General features: G+C 48.3%; 1 protein-coding gene across 3 annotated transcripts in view; it reads right to left on the reverse strand.

Moving 5' to 3' along the window:
* The window catches only part of Cgnl1 (cingulin like 1), a 102,834-nt gene extending 91,693 nt beyond the window's left edge, over positions 1 to 11,141 (reverse strand). The window contains exon 1 of one of the 3 annotated variants that reach the window (XM_090358327.1): positions 11,083 to 11,141. The gene's annotated coding sequence lies outside the window, so the exon portion shown is untranslated. Of the gene's footprint in view, positions 1 to 10,681; positions 10,716 to 10,933; positions 11,015 to 11,082 lie in introns of those variants that run through there. The other 2 variants (XM_090358328.1, XM_090358329.1) reach the window with 2 other exon arrangements.
* Positions 11,142 to 13,473: the final 2,332 nt, after the last annotated feature.

The following is a 13,473-nucleotide window of genomic DNA, read 5'->3' on the forward strand; positions in this document are numbered from 1 at the left end:
TTTCAATTTACTAGAGTCAAACTCTGAAAGGAAGCACCCTCAGGCAAGCCAATTCTGAAGGATAGAATATAACACAGCCTGACTCTGCCAAGAGACTTCCACTACACGCCACTGCTTTTCTGTTAGTAGAGAATTCTACTTGAAAATTCTATGTGAGCTGGGTGTTGGTGGCTCAGGCCTATAATGCTAGTTATTCAGGAGGCTGAGGATCTTGGTTCGAAGCCAGCCCAGGCAATAAAGTCTATGAGACTTTTTCTTTTGCCAGTCCTGGGGACTGAATTCAGGGCCTAGGCACTGTCCTTATGCTTTCTCAAAGCTAGTGCTCTACTAGATGAGCCATAGCACCACTTCTGGCTTTTTCCATGTAAGTGGTACCAAGGAATCAAACCAGAGCATCATGCATGCTAGGTGAGCACTCTATCACTATACCATACTCCTAGCCCTCCATGTGACCCTTATCTCCAATTAACCACCAAAAAAAACTGAAAGTAGTGCTGTGGCTCAAAGTAGCAGAGAGCTAGACAAGCAAAAGAAGCACAGACAGCATCTTGGCCTGAGTTCAAGCACCACAAACAACAACAAAATACTATTAGATAACATTCTTTCATCCTAGTACTGAGAGGATGAAGGAATGAAGAGTCCCATCTCTCACTTATCTGTGGTTTGTTTCCTGTCACCAAAATGACCTAAGTAAAACAGTGATTTCTCCTATATTAGTTCTAAGTGTCAGAGAACTTTATTTTGCTTTTTTAAAAAAAAAAAATGCACCAACAAAGCCAGGTGTGGCTCATGCCTGTAATCCTAGCTACTCAGTAGGCTGAGATCTGAGGATTGTGGTTCAAAGCCAACCCGGGCAATACAAAGCCGAGAGACTCTTATCTCCAATTAATCACTAGAAAATGGGAAGTGGGGCTGTGGCTCAAGGGTAAGGCTGAAGAGCTTAGGAACAGTGCCCAGACCAGAGGTCAAGCCCCATGACCCCCCCCCCCCAAAAAAAAGCACAAACTAGGCTTGTTGAAGACATCTAGAAACTTCTCCTGGGAAGTCATGCACTATGAACATACCACCTGAGGAGCAATGGAACACCACCCCAGAGTTTCTGCCTTAGCTGTAGTTCTGTTAAAACTCCTTCTTAGTCTTCATTCTAGAACTCTGCAGAGTAGGCATCGGCATAAAGCAAATGATAAATCAAAAGTCTCATACAGATTCATTGTTCAGCAAAGAAATAGATTCTGCAAACTCAAGAGGGAAGGGGTGAGAAAGTAGGAAATGACAGCCTTATTTCATTTGCAAGATAAATTTCCAGCTGAATCTACTTTCTTGCTGACTTGAAGCTGCATAGTTGGGGTTTGCACTTCATAAAAATTTCTTTGGTTCCTGACCTAAGCACCAATTCATTCTTAACTGTGTTCTCGAGTGTAAGATAGTGTGCCAGGCACCAGAGGAGATAGAGAAATACCTTATATTACTTGTGGACAGCTGAGCAGTGCCTTGTCCCTTCTCAACCAAGTGTGTCTGCACCTAGGCTTGCTCACCTCCTTAAATTCCCACTCTTCACCCCACTACACCTAAATCCAGGCTGCCCAGTTGCATTAATCTGTGATCAACCAATCAACCACTTCATACTGTAGCTGAATTCCCTAAGTAGTAACTAAAAATTAACACTTAAATTATCTTTCAAAATCCCCCCTAGGCCGGGAGTTTGGCCTAGTGGTTAAAGTGCTTGCCTAGCATGCATGAAGACCCGGGTTCGATTCCTCGGTACCACATACATAGAAAAAAGCCGAAAGTGGTGCTGAGGCTCAAGTGGTAGAGCTCTAGCCTTGAGAAAGTCCAAGGACAGTGCTCAGGCCCTGAGCTCAAGCCCAGGACTGGCAAAAAAAAAAAAAAAAAAAAAAAAATCCCCCCTAGACAGTGGGGCATTGGTTGCTCACACCTGTAATCTGAGCTGCTCAGGAGGCTGAGATCTGAGGATTACAGTTCAAAGCCAGACCTGGGCAGACAAATCTATGAGATTACTCACCAAATTACCCACCAAAAAGCAGAACAAGGAGCTGTGTGGCTCCAGTTGGTAAGAGTTTCAGTCTTGGGGGATAAAAGCTAAGGAACAGTGAATGCCCAGGCCCTGAGTTCAAATTCCAAATAGCATCAAACTTTCTAGCCATCTTATGGAAGTAAAGCTGATGCCCATTGTCTGTGCCCTTCCCACTATGGCTTTCTCCTTGGAGAATTGCATACATCGACTAAACCAGTTTTGTCATCTGCAAGCCACATTTTCTTGGGGTCCCATGGTGATTCCCGACCTCCCTCCCACCCTATGGGCCACACAAGCCAGAGAGACAGGGGAGTAAGGTGCTCTGAGGCTCCCTGTGCCCACAGACAAGGCAGGACTCACCAGAGAAAGGAGACAGGGCTACAGCCCCAGGCCAGGCAGGGCCTGAGTTACTACTGACTCCAATTCCCCTCCCGTCCTGACCTATGAAAAGGAGGGCCTCCAACACAGCAGCCCAAATAAAAGATCGCAAAGCTTCTCCCTGAATAAGACAAGATGAGCCACCTCTCCATATCCTGCAAAGAACTATGGGAGGGAGCAGAACCCCAATGCTTCCCTTCATAGTCCCCATCCCAACACCCTGTGGGAAGTGAGGAGGGGCCACTGGCAGGAGGGAAAGCCCCACTCCAGGCTGCCCATTCTCTCCCAGGAGCTACTTTTACATCTCTATCCAAGTATTTTGGTGGGCCTCCTACACATCAGAATCCCCCACTACAGGGGGCACAGGGGGAGGTCACAGAGTCACCCCACACCCCAGGGTCTGTTCCCAGTCTGAATCCAAGACAAGCCACAAATCCAGTTGGCCAGGCCTCTCCCTGAAACCTGAAGCCTAGGATATTAAGGCCCTTGTCCCACTGCGCATCATTTAGAAGCCAGCAGCAGCAGCACTCAATGTAAACACTTCACAAGTTGGCTTTAAACCCCAGGGAGGTTTTTATTAAATGACTTAATTGACGGTCACTTCTCCTGGGTGGGAAGCTTTTAAGGCCAGGCAGAGAGGCCTTGATAAGTGTTTTCCAGACACTGGTTTTTAAAACCTGCAAGGCTGTCCTGGGGACATAGTGTATGGCGGGGAGGGGGGGTGGGGGCAGGGCGGAATTCCCTGTGTGGGTTCCTGGGGTTCATTCTCCAGCAGAGAGAAAGATTTATTTCCAAGAAACACACCAAGCACCCTGGCCTGAAGCTTCTGCCCAAGGTTCATTAGAAGAACTGGGGGGAGGGGTGAATAATAAGGTTGGGCTCAAAAGGATCAAAATAAATGAAGAGAGGTACTTTGAATTTGAAAACAGACACAGCATGGGAGAAAAGGCCTGACAGTCCGAGTGGACTCTTGGGGTTCTTGGGGTACTCTCCAAAAACATGTTAAGTACAAAAGTAATAATGTAGCTGGTGGTTCCCACCTGTAATCCCAGCTGCTGAGATCTGAGGATGGAAATTCAAAAGCCAGACCAAGCAGGAAAGTCTCCCAAGACTCTTACTTCCAAATGACCACCAAAAAAGCTGGAAGTGATTCCAGTGGCAGAGTGCTAGCCCTGAGGGTAAAAGGGACAAGGGCCAGGAGTGTGGCCTAGTGGCAGAATGTTCCCTTAGCATGCAAGGAGCCCTGGGTTCCATTCCTCCCTACTACACACACAGAAAAAGCCAGAAGTGGTACTATGGCTCAATGGGGTAGAGCTCTATCCTTGGAAAAGCCCAAGGACGGTGCCCAGGCCCTGAGTTCAAGCCTCAGGACTGGCAGCGGAGAAAAAAAAAGGCTCAGGGACAGTACCCAAGCACTGAGTTCCAGCCCCAGTACCAGTTCACACATTCACATTCAGACTCTCCAGAAAGTCCAGGACAATCAACTAATGGCTAGACCTAATCTACTGTCCTTCCCCTCCTCCCATGACCTACCCTATTCCCCAAGTTTGGTTTTTTTTGTTGTTGTTGGTTTTGTTGTTTTTTTTGTTGTTGTTTTTGGCCAGTCCTGGGCTTGGGCTGAGGGTCTAAGCACTGTCCTTGGGTTTTCTCAAGGCTAACACTCTACCACTTGAACCATAGCACCACTTCTGGCTTTTTTTTCTATGTATGTGGGTCCGAAGAATTGAACCGGGATCTTTGTGCATGCTAGGCAAACACTCTACCACTAGGCCAAACTCCCGGCCCCTTACTCCCCAAGTTTTATAGATGGCTCCCAACAGCAGGGGTAGATTGCCAGGCAAAAGAATTCAGTTTGGTCAACTCCCTATGGGAGTCCTTCCACTCCCCTAGGCCAGTCTCCCCATCCCCCTAGCTCTTATCTTTCCCTCATTCTTTCCCTATCAATTCCTCTAGCTCTAATGCTTTCCCAGGTAATCACTACTCTCAGCAAACTCTCCAGGGTTTTCACACTTGATTAGGGGCGAGGAACCAGGCCAGGCCAATCTTCAGCTATGGCTGTGTAACTCTGAATGAGTCTTGAGAAGAAAAAAAATAATAGTAACTTTACAGGCAAAAACAGTGGAGTATCAAAACTATGAGGTTTTTCTAATAATCCCTGAGCTTTTTTCCTAGCACTGTACCACTTGAGTCTCAACTCTGCTCAGGCTTTTATTCTGGTGTTTAATTGGAAATAAGTCTCCCAAACTTTCCTTCTCTAGCTGCCTTTGAATGGAAGATCCTCAGATCTCAGCCTCCTGAGTAGCTAGGACTACAGGTGTGGCTATGGGCATGCCAGGTAATTGCTATGAAGAGATTAGATGTGCACAGCCTTACTGTACTCCAGAAAACCCAATCTGAAATTTTATTTAAACTCTTTTACTTAATAACCAATTACCTCTAGAACTTAGAGGTTTACAGAGCCTATAGGAATAAATACTTTGACATCTCTCAAACCTAGATTCTGGGACCTAGTTTTTTTTGTTTGTTTGTTTGTTTTTTTGCCAGTCCTGGGCTTGAGCTCAGGGCCTGAGGACTGTCCTTCGGCTTTCCTCAAGGCTAGTGTTTTACCGTGAGCCACCACACCACTTCTGGCTTTTTCTATGTATGTGGTACCGAGGAATCGAACACAGGTCTTCGTGTATGCTAGACAGGCACTCTACCACTAGGCCAAACTCCAGGCCCTGGGACCTACGTTTCTAAGTAGTCTAATCTACTCTCTCTTTGAGAACACCTACAAGAGTAGTAGTCCAGGCAGAATAGCTCCTGCCAGTAATCTCAGGTACTTGGAAGATAGGAGAATCACAGTTTAAAGCCAGCCCAGGCCAAAATAAACACAAAGAAATAGTTTTATTTATTTTCTTGCCAGTCCTGGGCTTGAGCTCAGGGCCTAAGCACTCTCCTTGGGCTTTCTCAAAGCTAGAGCTAGCTCTACCACTTGAGCCTCAACACCCCTTCTGGCTTTTTTCTATGTATGCAGTACCAAGGAATCGAACCCAGGTCTTTGTGCATGCCAGGCAAGCACTCTACCACTAGGCCAAACTCCTGGCCCACAAAGAAACTTTTTTAGCAATCTATCTCAAAGAGCCAGGTTGGGCTGGGAATGTGGTTTGGTGGTAAAGTGCTTGCTGAGCATGCTTGAAGCCCTGGGTTCAATTCCTCAGTGCTAGCCTTGAGCAAAATAAGCTCAGGGCCCAGGCTCAGGCCCTGAGCTTATGCCCCAGGACTGGCAAAAAAAAAAAAAAAAAAAAAAAAAGCCAGGTAATCTCCCTTACACTGGAAGCAGGAGCAGAAAAAGGAAGATAGAGGTCTGAGGGTAGTCCAGACAACACATGAAGACATTTAGTGAAAAATAAAGTAGACAGGGTTTGGGATGTGGCTCAAGAGGTAGAAAACTTATCTAGCAATGCTTAGTTCAAAACTATAATATCAAAACAAAAAATAAATAAAGAGTCCATAAAACTTCCTTTGGCATCACAAGGCTGCAATTGGCCTAAAACTGTTTTCCCTCTCCCAAGGAGAAGTGCAAAGAAGGCAAGGAAAACACAATTACCTAATCTGCTATGTTTACTACGAAGAAAGAAGTCAGCTTTGAGCACTAACACACCTGACCTCCAAGGGAATCCGACACCTATGGTGGTCTCAGTTTCCTCAGCTGTTAAAAAAAGGGACTCTGTCCTCTCCCCACTCTCCACCCCCCCCAACCTGCCTACATTGGAGAGATGTAAGGATCAGTAAACAATTAAGAACTATTCTTATACCTGGCAGGTTCTCGGCCCTATGGTCCGGTATTAGGAAAGCACCTTCCCCTGGGAAATAGGGTGCAGAGTCCAGCTTGCAAATCAGCCAAAGAAACTTCAGCTAAAGTAGCAGTGGTAGGTGTGTACAAGTTGCTTGCAATCCTTGCTATACAAGGGGCTGAGATCTGAAAATTGTGGTTCAAAGCCAGCCCAAGCAGGAAAATCTGTGAGAGACAATTTTCCAATTAACCATCAAAAGTATTTTATAACAATTTTAAAAGCCAGATGTGGGGGTGGACATATGACTCAAGTGGTAAAGTACCAACCTTGAGTGGAAAAGCTAAGGGACAGTGCCCAGGCCCTGAGTTCAGATCCCAGTATTAGCACATAGGGGAGGGGAAGAAAGCAGGGAAGGGAGGAGAAGGGAGGGGAAAAGAGATTCCAACATGGAATCTGTATACTCCAGAATATAGCTTTTCTCCATAGCTGAGCAGATAGCCACCCAGCCCTGCTGCTCCCCACCCCCAACCCTACCCCTGCCCCCAAACACTAGACATAGCCCTTGTTTTCCTGAAATTTTTTCCATCTTTTCTGTGGTCCTGAAACAAGATGTCTTGGGCCAAAATCAGTTAAGTGCTTGGTCATTCAGGGGAAGTTACCCAATTTTCAACTCACCTTGAACTTTCTGTTTCTGCTCTGATATAGGCCTCTCAGCCAACTCTCTGCCCTTTTAGCACCAGGACCAGAGGCAAAAAGGGAGGGAAAAGCACAGTTCACTTGGGCGCCTTAAAAGGTCCTGCAAAGCTGAGCACAGTGGCACATGCCTGTAACCCATTCAGAAGATTGACATCTGAGGATCACAAATGGAAATTAGCCCAAGCAGGAAAAACAATGAGACTCTTAATTCCAGTGGACCACCCAAAAAAGGCAGAAGTAGAGCCCAAGTAGTAGAGTGCCAGCCTTGAGCAAAATAGCTACAGAAGAATGCCCAGGTCTGAGTTCCTAAGTTCAAGCTCAGCCATGGCACCAAAATTATTAAAAATAATAAATAGTAACTTAATATCATCAGTATCTTTGAGATAAATAAAATTTCAGGGGGAAAGATACCAAGCTTCCTTAACAACTCTTCCCTCATCTGATCAGTATCAGCAGAGTGACTTAAAGAATACAAAACAACAAAGAAGCCAATACAAACCAATGGTTAACTCTGAATCGGGATGATTTCCTTTCCAGGAAGAAAAGCCACACCACTCTTCCTGTATTTTCCATATTTTACTCTTTTCTAGTCAATTTAGAATACTATAACGGTGAGCCCAAAGTGAGAATGTTTCGCTCAGTCTCGCTAGGTCCACACTGAAATACCCTGGAGGTGGGGCAGGGGAGGAGGGAATGCGTGACTGTATTCAAAGAGGAAGTGTGGGTGTTCAAGTGCAGTTAGGCAGATGCCAAGAGTTCAAGAGCATCCTCAGATAAACCTTTTTTTTTTAATCCCAGATGGAGAAAAAAAAACTCATAAATCAAGTTGACAAACCCATGATATGCTTCATTTTGTTGGTAGCAAAAAAAAGGAGGGAGTAAAAAACAGAGAGGGAGAAAGAAGAAAGGAAAAGAGAAGAGGAAGAGAGATGGAGGGAGACAGAATGGAAGAATGGAGAAAGAGGGAGCGAGGGAAGGAAGGAGGGAGGGAGGGAGGGAGGGAAGGAAGGAAGGAGGGAGGGAGGGAAGGAAGGAGGGAAGGAGGGAGGGAAGGAAGGAGGGAGGGAGGGAGGGAAGGAAGGAGGGAGGGAGGGAGGGAGGGAGGGAGGGAGGGAGGGAGGGGAGAGAGGCAGGCAGGCAGGCAGGCAGGCAGGCAGGCAGGCAGGCAGGCAGGCAGGCAGGCTGACTGTAAGAAAATACTTTCCATCCCATATGACCTTGATCCCCAAAGAGTAAGGGTGAGGATTCTGGGTCAGTGGCCACACTGTGAGCTCATACACTCCACATAACCCCCATTCCAGAGCAAGAGTTAAGACCCAGACATTAATGACTCCCAGGTACAAGAGGGGACATGGAAGCATGGTGGCTCACGCCTGTAATTCTAGCTACTAAGGAGGCTGAGATCTGAGGATCATAGTTCAAAGACAGCCCAGGAACTAAAAAAACAAACAAAAAAAACCTCGTGGGACTCTCATCTCCAATTAATCCCTAGAAAACAGGATGTGGGGCTGTGTCTCAGGGGTAGGACGGTAGCCTTGAGCTGAAAAGATCAGGGACAGCACCCAGGCCCAGAGTTCAACCCCATGACCCACCAAAAAAAAACCTAAGAGTAATAGTAAATATACCCTTTTACTTCCAAATGAATGTTCTTTCTGCTCATGTGCAGGAGTTGCATTAGAACCACAGGAACATTCATTCTTCCACCTCTGGAAGCCTTCTTGGAAAAGAAACACAATAAACAAGGCCAGCACCTCAGGGGGAAAAAAAAAAAAAGCGTGACCCTCTGATTCCTAGCCAGGTGGCAACATCCGGGTGAAACTCCAACACAAACACCATACTTGGAGGAGGCAGCAAATTAACCCTGGCGATCCACATGGTCAGCACCAGGACACTGGAAACCATGTCTTCACATAAAAAAAGAGATGATCAAATTCAGTCCACACAAACATACCTTCAAGTTTTCCTTCATCTCATTCCCTATCGTTTTTTTAGGGTCACTGGACCAGAGAGCAAAGTGTCACCTCAAACCAGTCATGCTACTTAAAGCACTAATTCCCCAGGGCATGGTGGCTCAAGCCTACAATCCTAGTTTATTCAGGAGGCTAATTTCATAGGATCCCAGTTTGAAGACAGCCCAGGAAGGAAAGTGAGACCATTATCTCAAACTACCGAAAAGCCAGGAGTGGAGCTGTGGCTCAAGTGCTAGCCTTTGAAATAGAAGCTCAGGGCAGTGTCCAGACCCCGAGTTCAAGTCCAAAGATGGCCACACTAAAGCACAGATACTGTTCTATCAAGACGTCTACACTGTTACCATTACAGGACTTGATCACACACCAAGAGTAAGTTTAAACAGGTGCCATGGCTCATACCTGTAATCCTAGCCACTCAGGAGTCTGAGAATTTAGGATGGAGGTTCAGAGCCATCCAGGCAGAAAGTTCATGAGACTCATCTCCAATTAACCAATAAAAAGGCCAGAAGTAGGCAGGGAGTTTGGCCTGTGGTTAAAGTGCTTGCCTAGCATGCATGAAGACCCGGGTTTGATTCCTCGGTACCACATATATAGAAAAAGTCGGAAGTGGTGCTGAGGCTCAAGTGGTAGAGTTCTAGCCTTGAGAAAGTCCAAGGACAGTGCTCAGGCCCTGAGCTCAAGCCCACGACTGGCAAAAAAAAAAAAAAAAAAAGGCCAGAAGTAGAGCTGTGGCTAAAGAATTTCAGCCTTGAATGAAAAAAGCAAAGTGAGAGCACAAGGTCCTAAGTTTAAGCCTCAGTAAGAGAGAGAAATGTGGGCCGGGAGTTTGGCCTAGTGGTAGAGTGCTTGCCTAGCATGCATGAGGACCCGGGGTTCGATTCCTCGGTACCACATACATAGAAAAAAGCCGGAAGTGGTGCTGAGGCTCAAGTGGTAGAGCTCTAGCCTTGAGAAAATCCAAGGACAGTGCTCAGGCCCTGAGCTCAAGCCCAGGACTAGCAAAAAAAAAAAAAAAAAAGAGAGAGAGAAATGTACAGTGTTATGTTCACAGGCCTTGTTTGTACCAATAGCAAATTTAATTCATAAACATACACACATTATCACAAATATCACCACAAAACTTAAAGAACCTCACCAGCTTGGATTCTGGAATAAAAATTCCCCACATTTGTGCCAAAACCATTATCTCCCTATCAGGGGAAGAGGGGAGTCTCCCCAAGAGCTGTCATTTTCCTGAAGTATTTTCCTCCTATTGATCTAAACACATTTTTCCTAATAAGACAGAGCTGGATTACAACCTTGACCTTTTCAAGGACTCTTGGTTTCAATACCTACTATCCCTACCTCCCTGACAGAAACAGCCTGGCAATGTTTATTGTCAACACTGAGAAAGGAACAAAGAGAACTCCTTCCCTCCACACACAACCCCCACTCCACCTTTAAGGCATCCCTCAGATCTAAACTTGAGAAAGGAAACAAGCCTCTCCAGGGAGAGGGGTGAAATAGGAAAGCCTGAGCATTCTATAGCCAAACAGGTCCCATGCGGCTGTGGGAACGGGGGGGGGGGGGGGGAGGTGGAAACGCGGGAGATGGGGGGAGAGGGCTCCCTCACCCCAGACCACCAGAAAAACGATGTTTGAGGCGGGACTCGAGAGCCAGAGTTTTTTCCAACTCTCCAGATGTGCAGCCCGGCTGGGGCGGCAGTAAAGGGGCCTGCCTCCCCAAAAAGTATTCTACGTTTGGGAGTAGCATTAGAAGGAAACTCGGGGTGAAGGGAGTACACCCGTCGTACTTATACCAAGTTTTCAAACTTCTGAGTAACTCACTATAACTCCACAGCCAAGCACCTGTCCGGAGGCAAAACCGTGATGGGAAGTTGAAGTGCCCCGTGGAAGGGAAGGGAATGGGGCTCTGAGCACGCGCGCGCAGGGGGCCCCGGCAGACAGAGAGGGGGACCCCCCCCAAATCCTTTCTCTCCTGGGGACCATCGGAACCCGCAGGAGGGAAAGTGAAGTCTGATTAGCTAGGACCAGGACCTCAGAGTTCCCAGCTGTCACTTGAGCCCGCAGGCACTTCACCTTTCAGCCCAGATCCGCGCGCCCGGCGGCGGCGGGCACCAAGGAGGACGCGCGCAGAGCAACGCTCAACTCTGGGATCCCAGCGGTCCCTGAGTCCCCCGGTGCCCACGGCCAGGAGGCTCTCCCACGCCAGCTCGGAGCTTACTTACCCCCCCGCCTGGCCCTCTTCTGGGTCCCGAATCCTTCTGCAGCCTCGAGAGCCCGGCCTCAGAGCAGGCACTGCGGCGCCGCCAAGAGGCCCGGCCAGCCCGGGCCCCGCCCCGCCCCTGCCCGGCCGGAGCTGCCCGCCCTCCCCCAGCAGGAGGTGGAGGGAGAAGGAGGGAGAGGAGGAGGGGGAGCGCCTGGGGACCGCAGCCCAGCCCCGCCCGGCAGCTGGCTGACAAACCCCACCTCATCCTAGTGTGTCCCTGCGCCCCTACCCGGCCTGCATCTCGTCCCCACCCCATCTCCAGCCTCATACTCACCCTTTGTCCTCAACCCCGACCCAGAGTCGATCCAAATGGCCTACTACCTCCCCTGCACGGTCACCAGGGATGTTTCCTCTTGCAGACCTGGCTTCTCTGAATCCCCTTCTCCAGGAAGCCTTCTGGATTTCATACACCACCCCCACCCCCAGCATCCCCCAGGACTAAAGACAATTTTCCCTCAACTAGGCAAAAAGGTCAGAAGATAGCTCTTGTCTACTGCCACACTAGACCTACACTGCTTTCTGACCACCTACGGGGGGCGGGGGCGGGGGCAGGGAGAGAAAAGGTCACCAGTTGTTGGTAGCAGGGTTGGGGTTCCAACAGCTAGTGTTCTGTTGTCCTAGCTTAGACTCCCTCTGGAGGAAACTGTTGCGCTGCTGACTAGCTGTGAGAACAAGAGGGAAAAGGATGTCATTTTAGAGCCTCAGTTCTCCCGCTGTCCTGAGCAGCAGGATGCCCCCTCCATGGGGTCTGTGGCCGGTGGCTGAATGCCTAAATCAATGTTTCCAACATTTTGAGTAAAATCAACACTTGAAAATGCAATCCTCCACAGAGCAATATCCTAGCTCCTACTGAGAACAGAGAACCAAATGCCACTGAAGGATCCTTTAGTTTTTAATCCAGTCTAACTCCTGGTTGCTTTCAAAGCTGTTACTAAAGCTGCAAACTATTTTACTTTTTGTCAATAGCTACAGTTTTCCAGGGGAGAAATTTTCAGGCGGAAGAACAGACAAAAAATTCTGTTAATAAAAATCCAGATTTTAGCCAGGTGCTAGTGGCTTACTCCTGTAATTCTAAGGAGTCAGGAGGCTAAGATCTGAGAATCCTGTTCAAAGCCAGCCCAGGCAGAAAAGTCCCCAGGAGACACTTATCTCTAATTTAACAGGAAATGGGGGCCCGGGAGTTTGGCCTAGCGGTTAAAGTGCTTGACTAGCATGCACAAAGACCCGGGTTCGATTCCTCAGTATCCCACATACACAACCAAGCCGGAAGTGGCGGGAGCGTGCGGGAGCGTGCGGGAGCGTGCGGGAGCGTGCGGGAGCGTGCGGGAGCGTGCGGGAGCGTGCGGGAGCGTGCGGGAGCGTGCGGGAGCGTGCGGGGCCGGAGCTGGAGGGGGAGCCTAGCCGGGCCGGAGCGAGCTGGGCCAGAAAGAGAAGGGGGCCAAAAAAAAAAAAAAAATGTATAAAAAAAAAAAAAAAAAAACAGGAAATGGGGCTGTCCTCAACTTTGTAGAGACCTAGCCTTGAGCAAAGAGCTCAGAGACAGCACCCAGGCCCTGAGTTCAAACTCCATGACAACAACAAAACGTTGGTAGCAGAAAATACATGGTACAAAAATATTAGCTGGGGGTGGGGAGTGGTGGTTCACACCTATAATTCTAGCTACCCAGGAGTCTGAGATCTGAGGATTAGGGTTCAAAGCCAGCCCTGGAAGGAAAGCCCATGAAACAACCTCCAAGTAATCAGTAGAGTTGTAACTCAAATGGTAGAGTGCTAGCCCTGAATGAAAAAAACAAACTCAGGGACAGTACCCAGGCCCTGAATTAAATTCCCAGGGCCTGCACAGGCATAGGCGAGGGGGTGGGGGAGAGGGAGAGAGAGAGAGAAATAGACAATACCTGGTAGTCTGATAGTCTTAGGAGGTGACCCCTAAAGGGTAGGGGTAGGATGGGAGCTGAGTGCCGTTGGCTCATGCCTGTAACTCTACTCAGGAGGCTGAGCTCTGAGAAATGTGGTTTGAGACTCAGAGCAGAAACTACTCGAAAAAAGCCCGAAGTGGCACTGTAGCTCAAGTAGTAGAGCTCTAGCCCTGAGCCAAAGAAGCTCAGGGACAGCATCCAGGACTGGCAGAAGAAGAAAGAAAAAACAAAAGAAGGGAGGGAGGGAGGAAAAGGAGGAGGAGGAAGAAGAGGAGGAGGGAGGAGGAGGAGGAAAAAGGGAGGAGAGGGAGGAGAGGGGCGAGGGATGAGAAGGGGGAGGGGAGGGGGAGGACAGGCATGGTGGAAAGGTCAGTGATAGGAGGTGTGCACTGTTCAAACCCCGAACATCTTGAAAATTATGCCCTTTGCTCCCT

This window comes from Megascapheus bottae, chromosome 25 (assembly GCF_031878675.1).
Source record: "Megascapheus bottae isolate mThoBot1 chromosome 25, mThoBot2.hap1, whole genome shotgun sequence".
Taxonomy (NCBI): Eukaryota; Metazoa; Chordata; class Mammalia; order Rodentia; family Geomyidae; genus Megascapheus; species Megascapheus bottae.